The following is a 14,933-nucleotide window of genomic DNA, read 5'->3' as shown; positions in this document are numbered from 1 at the left end:
GAAACATAACCCCACAATACATAACTCACCAAGGCTGCACTGATTTTCAAAGCAAGATTCTGAACACACTGTATTTTTGATAGATTTAAAGATACCAACAGCCACTCAACAACTACAGCTCATATTACAAGGGAAAAGACATGCAAATAGAAGTACCACTCACCAATTCTACTGACTGCTTCTGCCTTCAAAATGAATGACCTTTAGGACCCTGAAAGGGCATCAGACACATGCTGGCATGTATCCACTGCTTTGACCAACCAGGAATTTACAACATAACCATCCACATCAAAAACTGAATGCCTTTTTTCCAAAAGTAAAGCTCCACCATTTAAACAAACTACAGTCACATGTTAAGTAACCATACTGCTTTTGCTGTTTCTGCCATGTGTGTTCAATCAGTCCTTATCCACTTACATTTATAAGGAATCCATATAGCAATAGTGAGCAGCAGACACATAATTAATGAAGCGCTGTTGTTAGTTCATCTAACTTACAAATACAGACTGTACAGAATACCAAGTGAGAATGTGAGAGAGAAAGAGAAGAAGAAGATAATGAATTATAAATGCATTTAATTTGGCTATAATGCAAGCTGCACATGTGGACTGAGAAGAGCCTGTGTCTCACTGTGTGTAAGCTGTCACCAAGCTGTATTTTGCAAATAATTCATTTCTGTGGCCAACAAATCAAGACAGACAAAATGTCATCTTCCCAGGTAGATATCTGTGTTTAGATATTGTTTAACCACAGTTTGTTTTTGATTAATACAGTTTCTTTTAAAATACTGACAGCTGCCTGAATACTCTAATAGTTTTTAGGCAAATTATTACCAGGTACATAGCCATATTACTCAAATAACCAGAGCTTTCAAGGACAGCAGAGGAAAATGTTCCAGAGAACCGTGCAAAACAAACATACACAGGAAGCCTTAAGCACATACTAGTTCTAATTTATTTCATGCTGATGCTCAACAACGTTGGTCAAACAAATGCTGTTTTGTTGTCATTGCTACCACTCATTTTGGTTTCCCAAGGTGTTGTTGGCAACCAAAGGCGAATATTAGTTGTGTGTCACTTGCTCTCAGGAACTCTTAAATTCCCCAATATTCTCATACCTTGGGTATGTGCTGGTAAAGATGACCCTCAAGCAACCAAACCCCAGAAGAATGACACCTGTTCTTCACATACCATTTTACTGTCTATTCATACAAGCTGATAACAAGAGAGATACAATACTTAAGAGTATCTGACTACAATTGCTTTGCTTTGAAAAAGCACTATGGCCAGTAAGCATTATAGGAAGATGGCTAGATGGACAGTGACCCAGAAACTCAAGCATTTTATTAACAAAGTAGATTATAACCTCCCAGAACCTGATGGGAGTACACAATTCTTTCTGCTGCAAACACACAGGACCCATCGCTTTGATTAAAGATAGATGCTCTCATAATGTCAGCTTGATGTATATAAGTGGTAAAAGATGCAATACAACAGATGATAGCAGTACTCCCACAGCAGTCAGCTTGTGGACCATATTATTATCTAAACACCCCCAAAACCCTCCCCTTCACCTTCTTTCTCTCCTTCCCCTCCCCCCAGAAAATATCCAACCCCTATCTGTATTAATCCAGTGTGGTTAAATACTTGTTTTTGTACTATAAAAAAAAAAAAAATTGAGTATCTACAAGCATTCATAAGCACAACTGCTAATTAATAACCACTGTACGCCTGAGATTTGTCTGCAGCTGGATACAGCATCTGGATCTAAAATTGCAGCTCTGAGATTAACAATGAAACATTGACAGGTCAAATTTTCTCTCAATGAATGTATTAATTATACAGTGTATCAAGCTCACTATAGATGTAAACCACAAGTAAGGTACTTAAGTATATGAATCTAATCCTCTGATGATCTTGATATACATTCTATCTATATAAAATCTTACATGTGCATGCCCATTATCAATACTTGTATAGAAATAAGAACTATTATCCCTTAAAACTATTGGTTACAAAATATATTGGTTACCCTCTACAGTTGTATATGCTCCAGTGGGGAGCACAGAATGAGGGAGCATGCTTTAGTGAGTCAGGTTTAATCCACTAACAAATTCACCTGGACTCCAAAGATGCCATCTCCTGTCAAAGCCATCAGAAAATGCTTGATCATTCATTCCTGCTTTGGTTGCCTTGTACAGCAATAAGCAAGAACATCACTTAAGTAACACCTGTCTTTCTACCTTATCATCTTAATATAGATAGATAGATAGCCTCTTTAGAGAAAGGAGACAGTACCTCCCTTTTGAAGGTCACCAATATAGGAAGGAATCGCTAAGTACTTCCATCGTGGCATGAGCAGAGCCAGCTAACTACTCTCCTGAGTCCCATCCAGCCATGGTGTATTTGTCACATTGCTGTCTGCACTTTGTGCAGCTCTGTCTCCAGGTATCTGTGAAGAATCCATCTGCACACACATACAGGCTTACATAGAATGTCTGTGTAACTGCTTCAAGTCTCTACTCCTAGCACTGGATTTTAAAGACAATCGTAGCATCTAGCTGAATATCTGAACATGCACAGCCTGCATGAACACCAGCTAAACAAATCGCAGCTACAATATTCAGTCACACGTTGGTCATTGCACTGAGACCTTGCTAGGCTGAAAAAGATAACAACAGAATAACCTTGGGCTTTTAAGAAAACCAATCACCAGTTGTTAGAGGGCAGGATCAGTCAGCATCCAAGTGCTTTGATTTTTTGATATATTATCTCAAGAGTCATCACTAACCCTATCATCATGTTTTTTTTCAGTTGCTCATACTGCAATGACAATGCTCATCAGCACCTTACCGTGAGCTCACAAGTCCCTGCTCTTGGTATGGGACATCACAAGGAGATATTACAAACCACAGCTGGACACTATCCACCATGTACCTGTCAGACAAAGTTATTTCAGCTTCCTTCCCACCCCAGAATGAAGCAAGAACAAATTAAATGGGAAAAAAAAAAACAAACTAGTACATAATTACTTCCATAATCACCTTCAGTTATCTCATTCTTCCTTATGACTGCATACACAACTGTTCATAAGCATCAATGGGGAGTACATGGCAATGACCTGGGGAGGTGGGATGGAGAAAGCAGCTTTTAAAGCATACCTTTTTCCACTTTGTTTTGGGCAATCTATGCAGGCATAAGTTATTTAAAAGTAGTTGTAACCTTTAAACACTGAGAAAGTAAGTTGTTCTGTGTTCTCTTCTAACAAAGGATACTACCTCATTAAGCTGGCTTTCAGACCAACATACTTTAATGCCAGCAAGCATTGCTAAGAGGGTGGATGATGTTGTCGTCAGTGACATTAATGGGCTTTAGGGAATTGTACAACATAAGGAAAGCACAAGTGCTCTACAATCAGTTTGTACTTAACCACTAGCACCTGGATGAGAGTCTTTCAGTCCTGAGGAAAAAAAAAAAAAAAAAGGAAAAAACACCAAAAAAAAACTGCAAAGAACAGAGCAGCTGTTTACACACGCACTGGACTCTGCTTGACTTATCACAAGACGCAGGCAAAGGTGGCATTACAAATGTGTAAAAACAAAAGAAAGAAGGCAGTTGACCTGTGCCACACAAATGCATAAGGTACCATGCTCTCATTAGGAGAGAAGAAACAAGAACAGGACATTCCGAAAACTTGCAGCACAGTAAATACATAAGAACATCCACATAACAGGGAAATTTGTACTATTAAGTACTGTTGCAGATTGACACAGTCAGCTGTAAAAGATCTAATTGAGATGTTTGTTTCTCAACTCCAATACAAATAGAGTACGATGTTCTGCAAGATGCAACAAAGTGAGAAACACCCATATCACTTTACCAATACTTTGCATAGTTCTGTTTGATTGCCAAGACAGACAGCTTGCTATAGGTAAGATCAAAGAGGGCTGTAGGAGGAATCTGACAGGAAAGAAAAGCTGTGACCTACATAAGGAGCATCCCAGCAAACATTCAAAATACAGCAGACAGTTTACTAGCTGTGAAGAAACAACCTGCCTGCAGCCAGAGAAGTTACACTGCTGCTATTCCAAAGCTAAAGGAAGAAACATGAGATGAATAAACATAACAAAACACTGATCTATCACAGGAAAGGATGAGCAGGGCCAACACGCTCACACTTTCAGAGCATGCTGCAGTCAGCAGCCAGTCCAACTCCAAGAGCTGGAGTGAACTGGCACGCAACCACCACCCAGAACAGTGAAAGACAGTGACTTTCAACCTTTGGTGACTTTGTGTCCAACTTACTTTTGGGTCAAGAAATAAATGAATGCTTTCAGTTTTCCCACTTGGCTTCCCAATCTAGGACCAACTGCTGGAGCAATGCACCTCAGCAGATGGGGAGGGTTGTCTTCAACAAAATGCATGAGCAAATCAACAGTACACACAGCTTCATAACAACCATGCTTGAGACACACCAACAGTCCAACAAAGCAGAGAGGAGTGAGCCAGAGCCAGTTAACATGGTTTAAAAATACTGCCTTTGCACCAAAGCTGAGCTGCACAAGCCAGTGCAGCCCACAGGATTCCCCATGAGCTGGTCAGGAGCCAAACTGTGGTTCTAACCTCCCAGTTGATGCCTTGTATCTCTCCACACCAGCTGGCATAGTAACAGCTGAGCAGCATCCACACAATTTCTTACACATTTCCAAAGAGGTACAAGGATATTAACTATTCTCTTCCCATATGCTTGACTTCTGCAATAAAAAACACTTTATGCGAGGACCACTTCACACCTCCTCTGGCACAGGAGCAAGTTATTGCTGGATCAACAGGATCAGTCAAACACATCCTAAAGACCTTTAGAGTGCTTCTTAATGTAGTGCAAATTGATGCTGCCCAGAACAGTCAAATGCTTGGCCAGTTTTTCTTTGCATGCAAGTTTGCATAATACTTTATTTTAAAATAATAAAGTCTTCATAAATATATAGGGAAGAAAAAAAAAAAGTGCTCCCTTGTGCACCTCCCCATCATGCTCTTTTGCTTAGGGCACAAGGCCAGAATAATTCAGCTCTCCAGATTACAATCTCATTCTCCTTTGGATATGTATTGGAGTGAGTAGATCGACAAAGGACAGCAGTGAAACCCTCTTCAGGAAGGAGGAAGGTCAAAGCATCACGTGGGAACAAGTTTCCTGGTCTGCCAGCAGCAGCAACAGTGACATGTTCTGCATAGATAATGACTGCAGTTTACATTCACATACTCACATTTCCAAACACTGTCCCAGTCCTATGATGAACAACACATGCAGTTTCTCTCAATGAACTAAGTTTTGGAAGTTGTCATCTCTGAACAGCTGGAGGGATGCTGGTTTCCCAGACCTCAGGCAGGTCATAAAAATAAAAGACTACAGACAGCAAAGGGAAAAAAAATAACCCCACACAAAACCACACACACCACAACTCTGTTGTGGTTCTGCATTGAACCAGCTTCTTACAAACAACTCCTATCCCCATGTTACAGGGAGATTTTTATTCCGTCAACTTAATAATGCAATAAAAGGCAGAGGAGAGCCTTGGTTATAAGTATCAAAATACAACATTCTACCCCAGATAGTGCTGGGAAGATAAAGCCTTTTCTCACAGACCAGAAGTGACAGCTCCACATTAGAAAGCAGCAGCAGATATTCAAAACCTCCAGGAAAACCTGTAGCAAAGGCACCGAAAATCAAAGTGCAGCTGCTCTTTTTACTGTTTAAATCATTATATATTAGCAACAAATCTTGTTGTTGGCCAACAGTCAGAAATGGCATATGGCCAATAAAAGGTTCAGTGGAGCTTTCCATCTGTCACTGAAATCGGCTATGGCTCCAGCTCATACATAGTAAGTTTAGTGTCATAATTATTTGTGTACTAGACATCAACCATTCATTCTAACATAATCATTTGACTACCCAATTTGCTGAATATACTGCCCAAGCATAGCAGTACATAACTGCAGGATTGAAATACACACAGTATATACTGCTAGCACACGGTTAGAGGTGGTGTCTTTCACAGGAGGTTAAGCAGACAGAAACACACCGAAGGATCCTGTCAATATGCAGCAAAGACATTGAGAGGCAGCCATGCTCTTATTGGAAATCAAAGCACACATGATAGCAAGCCAGTGAGTGGTCACCCCATCTCTTCTACCCCTGCTTACTTATTACAAGTACTAAGCAGATGGATTTACTTTGCTGTCTTTACTGCCCTGCCAGCATAAGAGTGCTGAAAGACAAAACTTAAACTGTTTTGTCTCACCAGCTTCAGGATATGTTAAAAGTATCATTTGAGTTTTTGTAACATCGTTACTACAGCATTTCTACCTTTACCACCATCAATACACAACATTTCTCCTCCCTTCCCTGTAGCACCCAAGCGGTATGACTCCCGCACCAATAGGTCTGTAGGGCTTTATCTAGATCTTGATTTACCAGATACCAAGATTTAAACTTCAACCAGCCAGGAATCACAGACTCCTTGGCCTCAGACTTGACTGCAGGCACAAATGTACTTCTATTTCCAAAAAAAAAAAAACCATAATATTCATGAATACAGAACTTCAGCATGGTAGGGGAAGGAGAAAGATGGTGTTCTAAATCATGTTGTAAGCCAAAAGCAAAAACTTCCTTGTTTGTGCAAGTCTGTTACAATTATTTCTCTTCCTTTAGCATGACTGCTCCACATCTTCTACAAAACAACAATGAAAGAAGCCTAGAGCCCCTGGACCCACAGCTGGCTCTTAATGGTTAGAACTAGGAAATCTTGGAGCACAGCAAAGAGGGATGCAGGAATTCACTACAACTTCTTCTATCATTTAGTAATCTTTTATTGTTTGGTCAGAGCTGGCACAGCTGCAATAAGCTGATTTGCACAGAAATGGGTTTACAGCTCCAACAGAAGACCGCAGTTCACAGGGACACTTTTTTTTCTTGCAAACAAGATCCTATGCATAGTAATGTTTTGTTGCTCAGAACATGGAGGATGGTTGAAGCAGATTATGTTTATTTTTCAAAAAGATAAAGAAATACAGCAAGAACTCGAGTACTCAACTCAAATGATCAGACGCTCGTTACTTAGATTGGTACTGGGTCCATAGGCTACCCAAGACATTTGTATGAAGTAAGCAGACGCAGTCAAACCAGTTCCAGGGCAGACAGAAATCAGACAGGGAAGCCTCAGGTACCCAACGGTCAAAAACCTCCAGTTATGGAAAAGTGAACTGGAACCCAACCCATTCAAACTCCTGCAAAGAAGATACCCATGGAGCAGATCCAGTACTCAGCAAAAACAATAAACTGAACATATTCAAAAGTTTGCTTAAGTTCACACAATTTTTTTTTTATTGCTTCTGTTAATGGAAAGAAATATTCAAATCAGAAAACACCCCGTCCCCCCCAGAAAAAAACCCAGAAGCATTTCTATGCAGGGCTCTGAAAAGTCTGGAGTCTTACATAAATCCCCAAATGTTTGTCTTGAAGGTTAGAAATCTGCACAAATTTGCTTACCAACAGCAGCAACTCACTGAGCAGACAGACAAAAAGAGTTCAAGAAGTCCTTCAGGACAAGACAGCTGTAAACAGACCACAGGAAGAGCTGAAGACCACACAGCATGCGCTGGAAAGCAGCCTCTCTCACCTTGAATTAGAGGAGCCTTCAAAACTAGGAACTGTAGGACTGAGGAGAATCAGCAGGCATGCTCAAAGGGCCCATCAAGAGAGGAGAAAGACTGTACCCTTTGTTTACACATGTGTGTGAATGCACCACATGCCCCTTGAATCCAAACCAGCAGAGAAGGTAAAAATAGAGTTTTTCACTACCTGAAAAATGGTAAATTCTGGAACAGCTGAATTCAAAAATATCCTATGTTTGATCCATAAGTAAAGGTCAGGTCAGCTAAAATCCAAAGGAGCACAAACACACACGTTCAACTCTTCTCTAGGAGGTCCTGGTTCCTCCTTCACATTGACCATAAGACTAAGGCTGCATACCGACACAGTACAACATATTTATGCTATTCCATAATTCAATGGAATACCTACACCTCAAATGTTACTTTGAACTACAAACTTCCTTTCACAAAGGGCATGACAGACTTAGAAAAGGTACCGAGGCCAGTAATGATACCTAAAGGAATAGAGTGACTTCTACTCAATGCACAATTACACATACTCTGGAAAACTGATGGCTGAGGGGAAATGCTGCAGAAGCTGCATGTTGTGGAGAACAACTGTAATGCAGGGAGAACAAGGACAGTGGCTTAGATGGTGAAAGGGCAGGATGAAAGCTAAAAGAGAAAGATGTTGCTTCATACTGCTTATAGGCAACCATGGGATTTGTTGCCTCAGGGGTTCTACAAAGAGTAAGCCTATCAAAATAGCTACTAAATACAAATATACAAACCCTGGGCTGCAGCTCAGTATTGAGAGCAGACTGTTGAAGTATCCAAACATGTCTGCCACCCACTTGCACTCTGTTAGAAATTCACTACTATTGCTGCCAGAAACAGGGCCAGACCAATCTGGGCTGTGACATGATCCACTAAGTATGCTCTCATCTTAATAAGTGTCTGCAGAAATATCTAAGGGGACACAGGATTCTGCTGCACAAGGCTGACTGCCACACAGCTCTTCAGATCCACCATGTACTTTGGCCACAGAAGAAAGTGATCTCACAGCTTGTTCCAGATGAGCTTTGTTGGCTTTGCCTGATAGGCACAAATAGCATCAGCAAAGGAAGTGAAGGGGCAGGGAGGGAAAGTTATCACCATGTTTTCCTCCCCACCAGACATCTTTGTCTCCTCCAGCACATACAAACCAATAACTTGCTCTAGTTGAAAAGTCTGTGGCAAATGATGGGAGCTTTCAAAAATGGTCCAGAAAAAGGTAAGCCAGAAATCATTTGTACAAATATTATCAGTAAAGCAGTTAGCAGTGAAATAGCCCTCTTTTAAGACAGAAGCAGGACAGCAGCTGGAGACCTGGCTGCCATTTCAGAGCCCTGCTTACAAGGACAGTTCACAGAACAAGTCTTGCAAACTTGCACATACTATGCACATCATCTTCCTGATTGCCAATTATGTGGTCAATTATCACTTATGAAGAAAGAAACGATGCTTCTAGTGGTCAGGAAAAGCATAAGCTGGAAACTTTTAAAATGGATGGAGAAAGCCCTAAGTTATATGGAATTCATGATATCTGATAACACAAGGAAGAGGTTTTAGCAACAAGGACATAACAGTTGCTCTCAGCTGAGGGAGAAAATTTCAGCCCTGTTGCATCAAGTCCCATCGTAGCCACAACACCCTTCTTGCTAAAAATACAGCATTACCTATATGTTCTATGTTAGCAATTAAGCTATCAACATGTTTATTATTTAAGGCCTAATAAAACCTCAACATTTGCCTTAGAAAATTAAAAGTGTTATGTGTACATATATAGCAATGACAGAATTCCTATAAAACGTGTAAGCCTTTAAATAACCTTCACTTCACAGTGGAGCATTTTAATGTTAGCATTGTGAAGGAATAATTAGTAGTGACTCACCATCAGTTTATGAGAGCCTGAGAGAAGCTAAGTCCTCATATAAAAAACACAAACAGCATTTATGGTGATGAGATCTCTCATGAGGAAGCAGCGGGGGACTGCACCAAAGCTTTCTAAAGAGACACATTCTCAGAGTCTGCAAGAATTTTATGCTTCAGTTGCCTGCACTGCTCAGTTTGAACAGTAATAGTTCTGTCATCTCCTCAATAGAGGCAGAGAATTGATTTTCTTCCTTCATCTTCACATAGAGCTCACGGTGTTTCCAGTGGATAGACAGGCACCTGTATACGTAACTTGTATATTAGGCCAGATATAATTTACATGAACTCTACCCAAAACATAAACCAGCAGAAACAATTAATCAAGGAGCTTCCAATGAATTTAAGCTTGATTCTTTTAAACTCCACGTTCACAGAGCTATCTATCCACACCATCTTTTTTGGCACACAGCCACTCTGTTGTATTTCACCAGAAGTTTCTCTTCTTCAATTTGCTGCCCTCTCTTTTCTTTGCAGAAGAGGCAGCAGGTTGCCACAGAGGGCCCTGCTCCAGCTCCTGTGGGGCAGGAGAATGTAAAAAGAAAAAGCATCCTCTGATCTCTTATTCTCCACTCCTAGAGAAAAGGGCACCCATAGAGCAGCCAAACTGCCTCCTCCTCACTGCCCTCACCCCTGGGGCTGCACAGGGTTTTTGGAAGGGAATGGGAATTTCAAGGAACATATTACAACAGTAAAAGTAACAAGAGGTAAGTATCGCAGGCACTGCCCCAAAATCTGCAGGTACTTTAAATTGCAAGGGCTCTCTTCTAAGCTGATGCATAACATAACCATCACAGCCATGCAGTATGTTTTGCGACACATTCTCTTTTACCAATCAATTTCTGAAAAGGAGAAACAGCCTCAATTACATTGTAAATAATGCTAGAACACACTGATGCTATCTGGTGGAACAACTTGGTAGCCTGTAAAACGGAATTAAGTGTGTCACTTCTCTAGTATGTCAATAACAATTATTTCTCTAACGCTTGTTCAGTTATAGGAATACATGAAAAGAAGCAATCACATTACAGAAGACATGATTTGATGTTGTTTGTATACATACACTCATGTACTGAGAGTTTGTTTCATCTCCTGAGATTATGGTTATGGCCTGCAAGTTCTGTATAAGAACAGTATAATCCTAAGAATAATAACTTCTACTTTATTTACATAGAATGTAAATTTCTAAGTACTTACAACTCAAGGTCAGCTGAAAGTTGCCAGAGAAGCAACACCATTTCATTAGCAATGCAAGGGAAATAAAAGACAAAAAACAGCAACAAAGCTGTAACAAGCCCTGGAGACTCACTAAAACCACAGAGGCTGCAGTGCAGCCATCACACAGCTCCAACCCCAAAATGGGACCAGAGCAGCACACCAAAACAATGGTATGCTGTGGGTGAAGCCCAGCCTCAAGGCAGCCAAAAGTGGAAAAGTCATAGCAAATAGACTTGAGAAGGGGAGAGGGATAAAGCATATAACCCCAGTGTAAGATCAGGCACGAGGTTTTGTTTCAGTGCCTGCGTCAAGAGGAAGAATAACAAGCAGCACCCAAATACATATATAAAAATACATTACATAGTAATACAAAAAACTCAGAAGCTGAAGTGAAAGTCACCCTGAGAGGTACCAGAACTCCTTGGGGCAGGAGAAGGAAAGTTATTATAATCCATGGGATTATTAATTCATTTCATCTCTCTGTTTTAGTCACCCTGCACACTGGCTGTATTTGCAGAGCGCCCACAGTCTCCCAACCTTTTTAGACTATGTGTAACCTTCTGACTTTCACAGCCTTAAGACATTCCAAAGAACATATCAAGAAATATACCAAAGAACTACACAAAATCATCTGATAAAACCTATTACCAGCCGTGCTCTCTTGGTAGCCATTTCACTTCTGAAAAGGACAGCAGTACCCAGACTTACCAGATAAGGTTTTCTGCTGTGGTCTGTCTAGGTACATCCTAATTGTTTTAATAAGGACTTGCAATTAAAAAAAGAACAAAATCAGCATTTCAAATACTATCAGAGAAATCCTTTCTAACTTAAGTCAGAAGAAAATAAGTCTGGAAAGTTACATTTTCAGTTTGAAGATTCCTTTGACACCCTGATCAAACCACTCAGTGACCAAGCTAAGACCATCAGAACTAAAGTTCTACTAGAGAGAAGAAACAAATAGTCTTGGGGCTCAAGGATGAGAGGCACAAATTTATGTAGTTAAACCTGTGGGAAAACAGAAACCCTCAGGCACCAAAACAAACAGATTCAAACCTCTCCAGGTAACAGGACCGTGTGCTTATTTTATTAGGTACTCATTTTGAGAACAAGCAAGCAAAATGTTGATCAATGAATTCCTACCTGTTTGACAATGTGGGTAGCCTACATCACTCTATGCCTTTATCAGGCTAGAACACAAGCAAGGCTCCAAAGCAAAGAAGACTCACAACCCACCAGGAATGATTTCATTGCACAGCTTACATTTGAGATCATAGCTGTGGAATATCTTTAAAGACAGCAGCTTCAATTGCCTCATCACACACACCTGCCTCCCTCTGACTACATAACTTGAATGCCTTTATGGTCTGGCTGCCACTAACCTCACCACTCACTCTTAGGGACTGAAATACAACTAGAGACAGCCAGAGAGAGCAGATGATAGCTTGGAAGCTCCCCACATTTAGTTCAGACATTAGCACTGAAGTCTAGTTATGACCCATCTAAACACATACACTGTTCACAGCTTCACAGCCTAGAGCAAATAAAGGAACATTCATCACATCTGCAAGGCAGAAGACCAGCATGAATAACTGGTTTGCATTGGCCACCACAAACCATTCCTTCAAAGCTCAGCAGATTTTCTGGTTATCAGCAGTGACTGCAGTTGTTGAGTGATCTCCTGAAGCATTCACAGCAGAAAGTCTCACTCTTCACACACTTCAGTGAGCTGAGGGTCAGAAATCAAACCCTTCCCTTTTTCTCTGTGTAATGTTATAATGGGATGATAATAGCAGAGTGGCAAAGTCTTTGGCTACAGTGAATGAGAACAAGCCCAAATGCAGCAACCACAAATACAGGAATGAAGGAAAAGAGCTGCTTACCTTTGGAAGACCTCAGGTAGGCAAGGATTTCTGGCAAGAGATGCCCACACTTGCACTGCCAAACCTTAAGTGAGGTCTGGGTCACTCAGGTGTATTGCATTGAATCATAGAATGGCCTGGGTTGAAACCCCCCTGCTAAGTGCATAAACACCTGGGATTGCCCTGACCTAAGTGCAGCACCTGTGCTCAGCCTTATTGAGCCTCATTAGTTTTTCATGGGCCCATTGAATGCACCTGAGCTTCCTTGATTTGACTGTGCCTTCCTTCCAGATGCTCAATCACTGGTTCAGGCCATGACTTAACATTTCTGCTACACTCTGGTCTAAAACTATGAAATAGCCCACCTGCTCCTTCCTCAAGTCATGAGAAAATATAATTTCCAAGATAACCTCATGTATTTAATTGCCTCAGGACTGGAAACTGAGATTCACATTTTTAAGTTTTCTCTGCACCTCCTTATTTGAGAGAAAGAGAAAGCAAGACAGGGCTCCAGTGCAGCAAACACACCTGGAAAAGCTGATACTTAAAGAAAAACAGCAACCATCATGAGAGCTGGTAACTCTCAAATCACCAGTTGTAAAGGAAAGAATATTAAGCAGCTATCATCAATCTATCTGGATCCAGGAAGCGAGCCGTGAAATGCTGACAAAGGGGAATATCTGGTCTGACAATGAAGGTATATTTAACTTTTAAATGAAGAATAATGGAGTTACACGGAAGAGACATATTTTAACTCTGCAAGTATCAGTCCCATCACCTTATGGTGATATTTGAACACCTCCAGGGTAGGAAAACTTATTTTATCAGCTCTTTTAGAGACCACCATTTTACACAGAGTTACTGTAGTCTCCAAAGGAACCACATGAGCAGCACAATCAGAACAGCAGCGTGGAAACCAACCTTCTGAAAAGCTCTAGCATGTCCCATCACAGCAGCAGCCCAGGTAGTCAGCTTCCTTTTCATCCTCTGCTTCTTTTCTGCCAATAGAGATAATGTCAGATTATCAAAAGGATGTTCGGGGCTTTGTTGAGAATGAAGATTTTTTCACTTGATTTGCTTCCCAACACATTAGGCCTCACAACCAGGGGTATAACCAGCACATACTTACACAGGGCTTCACTCAAGCAGTGCCCTGGGACACAGGCTGGGACAGAAGGCATAGCACTAGGGTACAGATAACAGCAAGATACACTCCTAGCAGCTCTGGGGCTGTCCAAGTGCACTTAACACCAGACCGTGCTAATTTTATACAGACTACTCTCCAAGAAACAAAAGAAAGAAAGAAAGAAGAGATAAACAACTAAAATCCTTATCCGAACACCTTCCTGCCTGCTGAGTGAGCTGAGATAGCCTCACCTCATTATATCTCTTTCATCTGAAGACCAAATTCCACCACCAAGGACTTGGGATTACCCTCCAGTCCTGATGCACTTACCTGCTTCTTTCTCCCCGTATCCACGTCCTGCCTGCTGATGTTATGAAGAAAATGAGGAGAAAAGAAAAAAAAAACCTCAAAAAACCCACAAAGCAAATTCACTGCTTATCGAAAAACTCCTTAGCACCACACATAAGTACTGACGTCCTACCTCACTCTGAGCCAAATGAGCACCTGCTGCCTGGAGACAGAGCAGCTGCTCCCAACACACAATTCCTCCCACCTGCCCCATCAGCCTGTCCTTCAAACCCTGCACCCTAATTGCATACAGGTGGAGTCAGACCTCAAGGCAGCCCAGCCTCCTTTTGCTTAAAGTGGTAGTAAAATAAAACAGTCCTGAGTTGAAAAGGGGCATTCGGACATATATAATAGTTCGGTTACATCAGAACATGGACAGTGGGAAAGAACTACAGCTGCTGCAGTTGCCCTGTAAGAGGTTTGTGCTTGAGCGGCCCAAGAGTTGCAGGTTGTTAATGCTGGCAACCTGAAAACCTCTGCCCTTCTCTCCGCTTTGCAAGCTCCAAACAAATATTTAAGTATTATTTTTTACTACTAAGGGCTTTATCTTAACAGCTACAGCACGTGTAAATCTGAACTACTAATTGACTCACCTCCACTTTGCAGAATGCTCCTACAGACCAAAAATGCCCAGGCCATGCAGCCAGCCATCCAAGGCCAAAGCACAGTCTGCCTGGCAGCACTTTCATGCTGGGTCAAACACACAGATATGCAGCGCGTGGTTCCTCCTGCTGTGAGACTTTGGGGCTTTTGCTCTCATTG

General features: G+C 41.3%; 1 long non-coding RNA gene across 2 annotated transcripts in view; it reads right to left on the bottom strand.

Moving 5' to 3' along the window:
- The window catches only part of LOC146758459 (uncharacterized), a 119,230-nt gene extending 104,826 nt beyond the window's left edge, over positions 1-14,404 (bottom strand). For both annotated transcript variants that reach the window (XR_014934380.1, XR_014934381.1), the window contains exons 1-2: positions 14,154-14,404; positions 13,619-13,695 (exon numbers count right to left, since the gene is read on the bottom strand). This is a non-coding gene — a long non-coding RNA (uncharacterized LOC146758459). The remainder of the gene's footprint in view (positions 1-13,618; positions 13,696-14,153) is intronic.
- Positions 14,405-14,933: the final 529 nt, after the last annotated feature.

The sequence above is a fragment of the Coturnix japonica genome, chromosome 14 (assembly GCF_054131305.1).
Source record: "Coturnix japonica strain WE chromosome 14, WE-NBRP24, whole genome shotgun sequence".
Taxonomy (NCBI): domain Eukaryota; kingdom Metazoa; phylum Chordata; class Aves; order Galliformes; family Phasianidae; genus Coturnix; species Coturnix japonica.
Note: the sequence above shows the minus strand (reverse complement) of the source record. Positions and strands in the feature narration are given on the sequence as shown.